Genomic DNA, 10,979 nt, shown 5'->3' with positions numbered 1-10,979 from the left:
CATAAGGTAAACCTATCACAGGATTTTTCTGGCAAGGATTTGTCCACTGCCTTCTTCTGAGGCTGGGAGAGTGTGACTTGCCCAAAATCACCTGGTGGGCCATGCTGAATCCACATTACATTCTTTTCTTTGTAGAGTTTGTTTCCAAAAGGTACCAAATCCAAAAAGTTGAAAAATGTGTTATAGGTAGCTTACTTACTTAGGCGATCCCTCATAGCCCAAGGATTTTTTTTCTTGTGTCAGGAGCAACTTGAGAACTTGCAAGTCACTTCTGGTGTGAGATAATTGGGGAGGCTTCTCTCATGTCCCTGCATGAGGAGCTGGAGCTGACAGAGGGAGCTCATCCGCACTCTCCCCGGAATCGAACCTCCGACCTGTTGATCTTCAATCCTGCCAACACAAGGGTTTAACCCATTGCTTGGATGATGGCCTTCCAAGCATAGGGTCTTGGCAATGGATACGCAGGTGGCTGTGGAGCCCTATTCTTCATCCACATGTTCTTCTGCAGTGAGGACATCAGTTTCCAGGTGGAAGGCGGTCCTGATCAGTGTTGGCTTGACACGCCTTCCTCAAGGGACATTTCTCCCTCCATTCGTGCTTCTTCAATTTCTGCAGCAGTGCTGGTCACAGCTGACCTCCAGTTTGAATGCTTGAAGGCCAGGGCTTCCCAGTACTCGGTGTCCTTGCCACAGTTTTTAAGGTTAGCTTTAAGCCCATCTTTAAATCTCTTTTCCTGTCCACCAACATTATGTTTTCCATTCTTGAACTGTGAGCATAGTAACTGCTTTGGGAGATGGTGATTGGGCATTCGGACAATGTGGCCAGTCCAACGTTGTTGATGATGTAGGAGTATCACTTCGGTGCTGGCGGTCTTTGTTTCTTCCAGCACGCTGACATTTGTCTGCCTGTCTTCCCAAGAGATTTGCAGGATTTTTGGAGACAATGCTGATGGAATTGTTTGAGAAGTTGAACAATTGAAGTTGTAGACAGTCCACGTTTTACTGGCGTATAGCAGGGTTGGGAGGACAATAGCTTTATAAACAAGCACCTTGGTCACCCTACGGATGTTCCAATCCTCAAACACACTCTGCTTAATTTGGAAAAATGCTGCACTTGCAGAGCTCACTTATAGGTATCAGCACATTGCTAGCTAGAAATAGAATATTCTGCATGGATCAAAACTATCAAAATGTATCAAATGATTTCGGTACAGGGCTTGGAAAATGGCATGATTTTATAGCAAAATAGCATTTTTGTTTGGTTCCCGATTCCTGTAAAATAGATTTGGTGCCTTTTGGAAACAAGCTCCACACCTGGACAATGGGTCAGTGGAGGGAACAGTTATTATTTCAGTGTCAAAGGCCGCCCGCCTTCTTTCCTCTCCCTTTGGCCGCCCTTGGGGGTCAGGGCCAAGCAGCGGCAGCAGGAAGAGCACATCGGGTGCCCGGCGCTGTCCCGGCGAGTCGGGCTCACCTTCTTGTGCGGAGGTCGGTCCGCGCCCCTCCTCCTCCTCCGCCTCCTCCCGGTCCCCTTCCTCTTCTTTGCCGCCGCCCCGTCGCGTGCCGTTCCCCGCTGCCGCCAGGAGGAGGCGCTGCGAGGCCAGGCCAAGCGGCCCTTCTGCCCTCGGGCACAAGCCTGGCCGGAGAGAAGCCCTCAGGCAGGCAGAAGAAGGAAGGTCCGCTGCGTGGAAGCGCCTGGGTCCCTGTGGCCCCGTGTGGCAAGGAAGGAGCACGCTCCTTCGGTCGCCCATCCCCGAAGTGTGCCCCTCCGCCGCCGGAGTTGGAGGGACGGGGCGCCTCCCCCCATTTCCTCCCACCCCCCACCTCTCTCCCCTTCCTTCGCTTTCCGAGGCGAAACGGGGACTGAGCGCTGCCCCGTTGACACAGACACGCGGCGCAGGTGCCCTCCTCTCCCGGCCCTCTGGCTTCGGCTCCGTCCGCAGTGAGGCCCACGAAGAAGCCCACCTGGGCTCCCCACGAGGCAGGGAAGAAGAAGAGGGGTGGTGGTCTTCCCCCTTCTCTTCTCCTTCCTCCTCCTCCTCCTCCTCTCTGCGCTCGGACTCGGAAGCTCGCCCCCAAGCCCCCTCCCCTTGCCTTGCCTTGCCTTTCCCTTCCCGGCGCGTGGCCAAGGCTGGCGGACAGGTAACACGCCTCTTGCGCGCGCGCCGAGGAAGGGGAAGGGGAGGGGAGGGGAGGGGGCGCGCTGCCGTGTCTCCCACCGCCGGCACGTTGCAGGGGAAGGGGAGGGAGGCGTGTGCCATCTCTCCCCCCCTCCCTCCCTCCCCCTGCAACACTGAGGAGCCAAACCCTGAAAAAGAGCCCCCCCTCCCCGCGCCCGCCGCTCCCTTTCACAGGTTCCCGTCCTTCAGCGCCAGGTTGAGGAGGGGGCGCAGAGGCTGAAGGGGAGGGGGGGAGATATGGCTACAGCACTGCGGATGGGGGGCAGCAAGGGAAGGGCCTGAACGAAGCGCTGGTGATGATGATGGTGGTGGTGGGCTGAGGGTGGGATGGTTTGGGGGGGGGCGCGAGAGAGAGGGAGGGAGGAGGGGAGGGAGGGTGCGCGCGCGGGTGCGCAAGTGACTGACAGGCGGGAGGAGGACGGGCGTGTGCGCGCGCGCTCGAGAGAGAGAGGGAGGGCGGGAAGGAAGGAAGGAAGGAAGGAGGGCGAGAAGGGCGCGTGCCTGCCTGCCTGTGGCGCGTGGGGCTCCTTTCCTCTGCCGCGCGGCGTCTTCGCACTCGCCCCGTTCGGCCTCCGCGCCCGTCACAGGCGCTTCTTGGAAGAAAGGAGGGAGGGAGGGGGGAGCGGGTGGCGTGGGGCCGGGCGGCGTGTCGTGTGGTGGCGCGGCGCGCGGTTCCTGGGGCGCGGGGCCGGGGCCGGGCGATGCGTTGGAAGGAACGTGCCGCTGGCGTCTGGCTCCGGGAGCCGCTGGGGCGCCCTCCTCTCCCCCCTCCTCCTCCTCCTCCTCCTCACGCCTTCTCCCCGCGCCGACCGAGCCTTTCCCCGCTTTTCTCGCCAGGAAGAAGCAGCAGTAGCGGCGCCGCGGGGACCGTCATGCCTCCTCGCCGGGGAGCCACGCCGACCGACACCGGAGCCCCTTCCCGCCTCTAGAGCGCCCGGAAGACCTCTCTCTCTTTCCCTCTCTCTCCCTCTCTTCTCTCGCCGCCCAGCCAGATGCAGATGCCATCGCTGTCTTCGCTGCAGCGTTAGGACCACCTTGCGCCCCCCCCCCCCACCAACACACACCACCACTTCCAGCTTCAAAGGGAAGGAGCAAATGGAATGAATGATCTCCGTGGATCCTGCACGTTGCGACCCCCCCGCTTCCCTCCCCCTCTCGCACGGTCTGATTCATCTGGGAAGCCAACCTCTCCCTAGCGCTGCCTCGCTCTCTCTCTCTCTTTTCTCTCGATTTGAATTTGCACCACGTCAAGACACGAGGACCGCTCCTCGGCAGGGAGAGGTGGTTTCTCCGGGTGTGTGTGCCTCGCCCCCTCCCCGTTGGCTCCCCCGGCCTCGCTCTTCTTATGTGGATATGCCAGCGAGGAGAGGAGACTGGAGACTCCCAACATGCTCACTCCCTTAACCTGTCCGCCTAGAGGTTCTGCTTCTACAAACCAAGGTAGGACCAGGGGGCTCCCCTGCCTTTCTTCTCTTGCGCTGCATAGATATATATGTATATATATATGGGTGGGAAAACGGGGCAATTTCCACCCCTCCCCAAACCTGCCTAGGGTAGATACAGCCTCATTGGTACGAATGGCACGAACCACCAGCCCAGCCGCTCACAAAAGAGCCAGCCATGCTGTTGAGAGAGAGAACAGGTACAATTTTGGTGTGTGAGTGTGTGTGTTCAAGATGGGGAGCCGTTCCGTTCAGACATGTTGATTCCCATCTTGGCTCAGCAGAGGAGATGGAGGAGCCCCAAAGAGGCGCTCGTGGCGGATCTCTTCCCTTTGCTGTGGGCCCTGGAAGGGAGGGGAGGGCAGGGCGGTGGGGTATCAAAGAGGGGAGGAGGGAGGGGTCCCCAAAAGACCCTCCGCCAGCCGCAGAGGAGCAGCTTCTCCAGCATAGGCCCCCTCCTTTTCCTTCTCTTGCACCGGCCCTGAGGCAGTGAGCAACATGGTCGTGGGCTGGAGAAAGAGAGAGAGAGAAAGGGGGGGGGGGGGAGAGAAGAGATGGTCGTGGGCTAAAAAAGGGGAGGGGGTTATATTATATGGTGCAGTCGGGCCGGGAGAAGCGGGAGGGAAGGAGGCCTCGCCTCGCCTTGCAGTCGGGGCTTTGGAGCCACCAAGCCTCGAGGGGAAGGGTGGCGAGGCAAAGGGGGGCCACGAGGCGGGTTGAGTGGATCCTGCACGCGCGGGCGGGTAGGCGGGGGGCTATTTTAAGTCCACGCACGTCAGTCAGGAGGCACGCTGTGGAAACGGGGGGAGATGGGCAAAAAAAGCACGGAATGGCAGGCAGCTCGTTCTCTCCTCCATGTGGGTTTCCCCCTTTTTTCCATTTCTCTCCCCTTTTCCAGGCGTGGTGCCTTTCCCACGCAGCTACCCACCCTTCCCTTTTCTGCCCATCTCTTTCTCACACACAGCATGACGCCCCACACTCCTCTAAGGCAACTGCTACTCGCTGGATGATGCAAAATGGCTCTCTCTCTCTCTCTCTCTCTCAATCTCTCTTCCTTTCTCCGTTGGGCTGCGCGCCTACGCGACACATACCGATCTAAATGATGGCACGGGTTGGGATTGGGGCTCGGCTCTGTGTAAGATGGTGGCAAGACAAAGGAGGACGGGAATTAATATAGATATATTTGGTTGTGGGTGTGGAGTGGGCTCTGCGCCTCGCGGAGGGAGCGGGGAGGCGTTGATTTGGAGCCAACGGGTGGGCAGCCACCGGTGGCCCTTGCAGGAGGAGACCGACCCTGGAGGGCGAGCGCCTTCCCCTCCCCATCACAGCAGCATTCTGGGCCCTGCTCTTCTTCCCTTCTCCGTGTGCATCCCGGCCTGCCACCACACCCCCTCCGGCTCTCGGGGCTGCCCATTGCGAGAAAGAGGGAGGGAGAGAGGGAGGGAGGGAGGGAGGGAGAGAGGGATCACCAAGGACCACAACCAAGATGCTTCCCGGAAGGAAACGCGGGCAGGGAAGTAGCCACGCCACGTCGCCGTTCCCTCCCTCTCCTCCCTCGCCCCCCGCCCGCGTTTCCTTTCGGACACCCTCCATCTCCAAAGGGAGCCTGAGCACCCCCGACGCCCCTCTTCTCCCTCTCCCCCCCCCCTTCCCTCTCTCGCTCGCCCATCTCCCGGCACGTTCGCCTGGCGCTTCTATAAATAGCCCAGGATCTCGGTGACATCTGCCGACGTCCCCCTCGCCGCAAGTGGGAGTCTAAAGTTTACCTGGGCGGGTGGAGAGGCGGGGCCAGAACGCTGGGGGCAGGGAGGGCGTGGCCTGCGGCGCGCTCCAGAAGGAGGGGAACGGGGCGGGGCTTGCCGGCTCAGCCCGGGCGGGCGGGCAGGTGTGCTGCTTCTGCTGCTTCTGCTGTTGCTACTGCTCTTCCTTCTCCCTCCTCTGTTCCTTCTCTTTCTCCTCCTTCCCGCGCGGTTCAGTCCATCCAACCCTTTCTCTGAGAGCCGGCCTTCAAGCTTCGCTGGCTGTTCAACGAGAAGCCAGGACGGAGCCTCGTTGCCACCAGTGGAGCGCGTGTGGTGGCGAGGACGCGTCTCTCGACTCTCTGGCTCTCTCTTTCTGCCGGCTCTCTCTTTCTCTTCCCCAGTGGTTCTTACCCTGTGTGTCCCCAGGTATTTTGGCCTACAACTTCCAGAAATCCCAGCTGTTAGGATTTCTGAAGGCCAAAACATCTGGTGTGCCTTCTTCTGTTCCTTCTTTCTGTCTCGGTTCAGTCCTCGGTTCAGTTTATTATCCGAGAGCCAGCCCTCCAGCTTCTCTGGCTGTTCAACGAGAAGACGGGACGGAGCCTCGTTGCCACCGCTGGAGCACGTGTGGTCTTGACTCCCTGGCTCTCCCTTTTCCTTCCCCAGTGGTTCTCAACCTGTGAGTTTCCAGGTATTTTGGCCTATAACTCCCAGAAATCCCAGCCAGTTTACCAGCTATTAGGATTTATGAAGGCCAAAACATCTGCTGTGCCTTCTTCTGTTCCTTCTCTTTCTCGCTCAGTTCATTCCATCCAACCTTTTGGGGCTTTCTCTCTCTCTCTAAGAGCCAGCCTTCAAGCTTCTCTAGCTTTTCAACAAGAAGCCTGGACGTAGCCTCGTTGCCACTAGTGGAGCACATGCGATCTCAACTCCCTGGCTCTCTCTTTCTGCCCAGCTCTCGCTTTCTCTTCCCCTGTGGTTCTCAAAATGTGAGTCCCCAGGTATTTTGGCCTACAACTCCCAGAAATCCCAGCCTGTTTACCAGCTATTAGGACAGTGGTTCTCATCCTGTGGGTCTCCAGGTGTTTTGGCCTACAACTCACAGAAACCTCAGCCAGTTTACCAGCTGTTAGGATTTCTGGGAGTTGAAGGCCAAAACATCTGGGGACCCACAGGTTGAGAACCACTGTATTAGGATTTCTGAAAGCCAAAAATCTGCTGTGCCTTCTTCTGTTCCTTCTCTTTCTTGCTCGGTTTATTCCATCCAACATTTTGGGGCTTTTTTCTCTCTGAGAGCCAGCCTTCAAGCTTCTCTGGCTGTTCAATGAGAAGCCTGGACAGAGCTTCATTGCCACTGGTGGAGCGCATGCAGTCTTCCTGGCTCTCGCTTTCTGTCCAGCTCTCTCTTTCTCTTCCCCAGTAGTTCTCAACCTGTGGGTCCCCGAGTGTTTTGGCCTCCAACTCCCAGAAATCCCAGCCAGTTTACCAGCTATTAGGATTTATGAAGGCCAAAACATCTGCTGTGCCTTCTTCTGTTCCTTCTCTTTCTCACTCGGTTCATTCTATCCAACCCTTTGGCCCACAACTCCTAGAAATCCCAGCCAGTTTATCAGCTTTTAGGATTTTTGAAGGATTTTACATCTGGGGAACCACAGGTTGAGAACCACTGCTCTTCTTGCAGTGGGTCTTTCTTTCTCACGATTGGAGCCTTCCACCCGTTTTCGCAACCACGACCCTTCTTTCGGAGGCACTTTCTTCTTGGCAGCAGTGAGCTGTTCCGGCTCCCCATTAAGTAAAAGTTGCTATTTCATCACACTAGATAATGAATCCACTTTAAATCCGATTTTTTTCCTCCTGCAGAATTCTGGGGTTTGTAGTTTAGTGAGGCTGGTAAAGGCTCCTGCTTATACTACAAACCCCAGAATTCTGCAGGAGGCAGCAACAGGATTTAAAGTCGATTCATTCTCTAGTGTGATGAGGCCCTTAGACTTGACTTTTCAGGCTCCGAGTGTAGACCAGCAAATTTCAAAGCCCATTCGAGCTTCGCTTCAAATCTCAGTGTTGCTTCCCTGGTCTAAGAAGTAGGGAGAGAGATACAGGATGCACGTTCTTGCCTAAGACAAGGCTCAAATTGCATTCTTGGTGACAGAGTTTAAATTTCGTAGTTTAAAATGATCAAATTTGATTTTCTTCTTCTGAAACACCCCTACTTCTGTTAGAAAGCACATTTGATTTAAAAATATTCACAGTATATTTTTTTACTGATGAAATATACTGTCTTGTCGAAGGCTTTCCTGGCTGGAATCACTGGGTTGCTGTGAGTTTTCCGGGCTGTATGGCCATGTTCCAGAAGCATTCTCTCCCGATGTTTTGCCTACATCGATGGCAGGCATCCTCAGAGGTAGGAGCTCCCAGTGGTGCAATGGATTAAACCCTTGTGCCGACAGGACTGAAGACCGACAGGTCAGAGGTACAAATTCGGGGAGAGTATGGATGAGCTCCCTCTGTCAGCTCCAGCTCCCCATGTGGGGACATGAGAGAAGCCTCCCATAAGGATAGTGAAACATCAGAACATCTGGACATCCCTTGGCAGCATCCTTGCAGACGGCCAATTCTCTTACTCCAGCAGCGACTTGCAATTTCTGAAGTTGCTCCTAACACAGAAAAAAAAAATCCCTCAACCTCTGATGCTGCCTGCTACAGATGTGGGCAAAATGTCAAGAGAGAATGCTTCTCGAACTTTGCCATACACCCTGGAAAACTCACTGTCTTACTTGGAAATATGTTCCGTTGAATAGGTTTGGATGCAATGGCCTCACTGATGCAAGTTTTTCACCCTCCCCCCCCCCCCACATCTGGATGGAATTGACATTCCGTTTTCAATCTGACCTCTTCCACTTTTGGATAGTTTTCACCCATTCACACAAATAGGAGAAGGCTCAAATGCAACACTTGAGTTCATGTCCTTGAAAGTGAGATTACCACTTTCTATTACCAATATTCACATGCTCACAAGTGATGCATTGGAGGGAATTGGTCTGAAGACATCCTGAACTTTGGGTTGCTGTGAGTTTTCCAGGATGTTCCAGAAACATTCTCTCCTGACGTTTCACCCACATCTGAGGCAGGCATCCTCAGAGGTCTGTTGGGAACTATTCAAGTGGGCTTTATATATCTGTGGAATGTGGGAGAAAGAACTCTTCTCTGTTTGAGGCAAGTGTGAATGTTGCAATTGGCCACCTTGATTAGCGTCAAATAGTCTTCCAGCTTCAAAACCTGGCTGCTTCTTGCCTGGGTGGAATTCTTTGTTGGGAGGTGTTCGCTGGCCATGAAAGCCTTCAACAACACATCCTGAGATTTGTTTGTGACAGCTGCATCTCTTGGTGGCTCCTCCAAGTCCAAAGAAGTGGTATGAGAAGAAGCAGGTGCACCTTTTCATACTTGATTTTCATCAGTGTGGAAGATGAACCGAGATAAATCTTAGACATTAGGAAAAGAGAGAGAAAGAAGAACCAGCAACAGATAAAAAAGGAAGAAGAGCACACCATGTCTTCTATGTGTAGATCAGGCATGGGCAAACTTTGGCCCTCTGGGTGTTTTGGACTTCAACTCCCACAATTCCTGGCCTCAGGGCCTTTCCTTTCCCCCCTCAGCCGCTTAAGCAGCTGAGGGGGAAAAGGAAAGGTCCTGAGGCCAGGAATCGTGGGAGTCGAAGTCCAAAACACCCAGAGGGCCAAAGTTTGCACATAACCTTGTGTAGCTGGACAGGCAGGCGTCTTATCCTCTCTTTAAAGCACCTATGAAATATACATTTGCCATCTCCTTCCTCACTTTTTACTTCAAAACTCCACAATAATCTTTTTTAAATCCTCATTGTTATGAAAATACTTACGTATTCACAATAGCAAAATCATGAGGTACATAATGACATCGAAAAACAATGTTTAAGGCTCCATGGATAACGGGCTTCCCACCGTGTGAACGGAATGCTGCGCCAGATAGGCCTTCGTTCTGATCTTTTGACCGGGGTTCTTAATACATTCTTGACAATATACACATTGAACAAAAGGTGGGCATCCAAAATTACATAGTGGAAGTGGAAGGAAGGATAGAAAGCCTATTCCTTGCATGGAATAATTTTGCAAATTCTTTTCTTTCTTCAATCCTAAATTGATGTGATACTTTGTGTTAACTGATTTTGTTGGTTAGTAATTTTTAAAGAAGCTCAGAGCATATCGCTAAAGCGGTAAGAAAATAGCGAACTGCCTTATGCAAAGTCTTGTTGGTGACAGAAAATGGGCATAGAATTTAGGATATGTGTAGGGGAAATAAGGGCAAAGAGAGATTTGTGGAAGGTGGTGACAGTGTGAAGGATAGCACAATCACACATTAATTTACACTGAGAGAAATAAGTATATTTATATTCATAGGTTTAAAAACCTCAGGTGCCTCTATGCAGAATAAGCGTAATATGAAATGTGTGATGAGTAAAATGCAAACCAGAATTCAGTTCATGGATAAATACAGATTATTGGGTGTAACTACGCAAATTCAGCATTGCATCATAGACAATCCTTTGCACTCAGGCAGAAATCCACCAGATCTATGCACACGGAATGTGTACATATAGATACATTTAGGACATTATCACACTAGAGAATGAATCCACTTTAAAACTGGTTTCTGCCTCCTGCAGAATTCTGGGGTTTGTAATTTAGTGAGGCTAAACTTACAAACCCCAGAATTCTGCAGGAGGCAGAAACCGGATTTAAAGTGTATTCATTCTCTAGTGTGATGCGGTCTAATTCATGCAGATTGTATACACATGTATTTATTTATTTATTTATTTAGATTTGATTTATATCCTACACCTTTTTCCCGAAATGAGGTTCAAGGTGGTTGTATTCAAGATAATTGTATTCAGACATATCATATGCGCACAAAACCTGCCCAGAATATATTCCAGATGAAGGTGGATTGGTGTGAATGACAGACGAGGCAACAAAATAATAAATTGGTGTGAATGACAGAAGAGGCAACAAAATAATAAATTAGTTCTTGCACAGAAATAGAAATACACTACATGTACACATGTGGGACATGCATGCAAAAGTAAACACAAGAAGCTCACAAAACAGAATTTAATTGTGAGGCTAGTTTTGGAGCATAGAGCAATATTTATTACATAATAAATAAAACAGAATTTGGGAATGCATGCAATGCCATGCCCTTGTCGCTGAAAGTCGCTACACACAATATATTTTTTGTATGCAAATATAATCTCCATATAGTTTTTAAAAAGCACACATTTACCCCTGGCCCCAGATGTCCTTGTGTAGTAGCTTGTGAAAACTCTTGCGCCAAGTCTTCACAAAGCCCATATTTTGTGTCAAAAAAGCCCCAGGACGAAGGCCCAGGTTGATTATGCATTTCCAAAAAAAAAAAAAAAAAAAAAGCGCAATCATGACTGAACATGTACTAGTGAAATCTCAATGTATAGGAATGGATCGCACATGGAGGTGAAATTCATAAAAATTATATGCAAAGTTATTCTCAAACAAAAGCCCACACAATATGGATTAGGAAGAACGGCCCCAATCTAATGGTTGCAGCCTC

The 10,979-nt window shown here is 52.1% G+C and overlaps 1 protein-coding gene across 1 annotated transcript in view; it reads left to right on the top strand.

The window, feature by feature from the left end:
- The first annotated feature begins 2,823 nt into the window (after nt 1-2,823).
- GRIN2B (glutamate ionotropic receptor NMDA type subunit 2B) overlaps nt 2,824-10,979 on the top strand; it is a 329,107-nt gene continuing 320,951 nt past the window's right edge. Inside the window, exon 1 of the mRNA XM_060777190.2 lies at nt 2,824-3,619. The gene's annotated coding sequence lies outside the window, so the exon portion shown is untranslated. The remainder of the gene's footprint in view (nt 3,620-10,979) is intronic.

Source organism: Anolis sagrei, chromosome 5, assembly GCF_037176765.1.
Source record: "Anolis sagrei isolate rAnoSag1 chromosome 5, rAnoSag1.mat, whole genome shotgun sequence".
In the NCBI taxonomy this organism is placed as follows: Eukaryota; Metazoa; Chordata; class Lepidosauria; order Squamata; family Dactyloidae; genus Anolis; species Anolis sagrei.
Note: the sequence above shows the minus strand (reverse complement) of the source record. Positions and strands in the feature narration are given on the sequence as shown.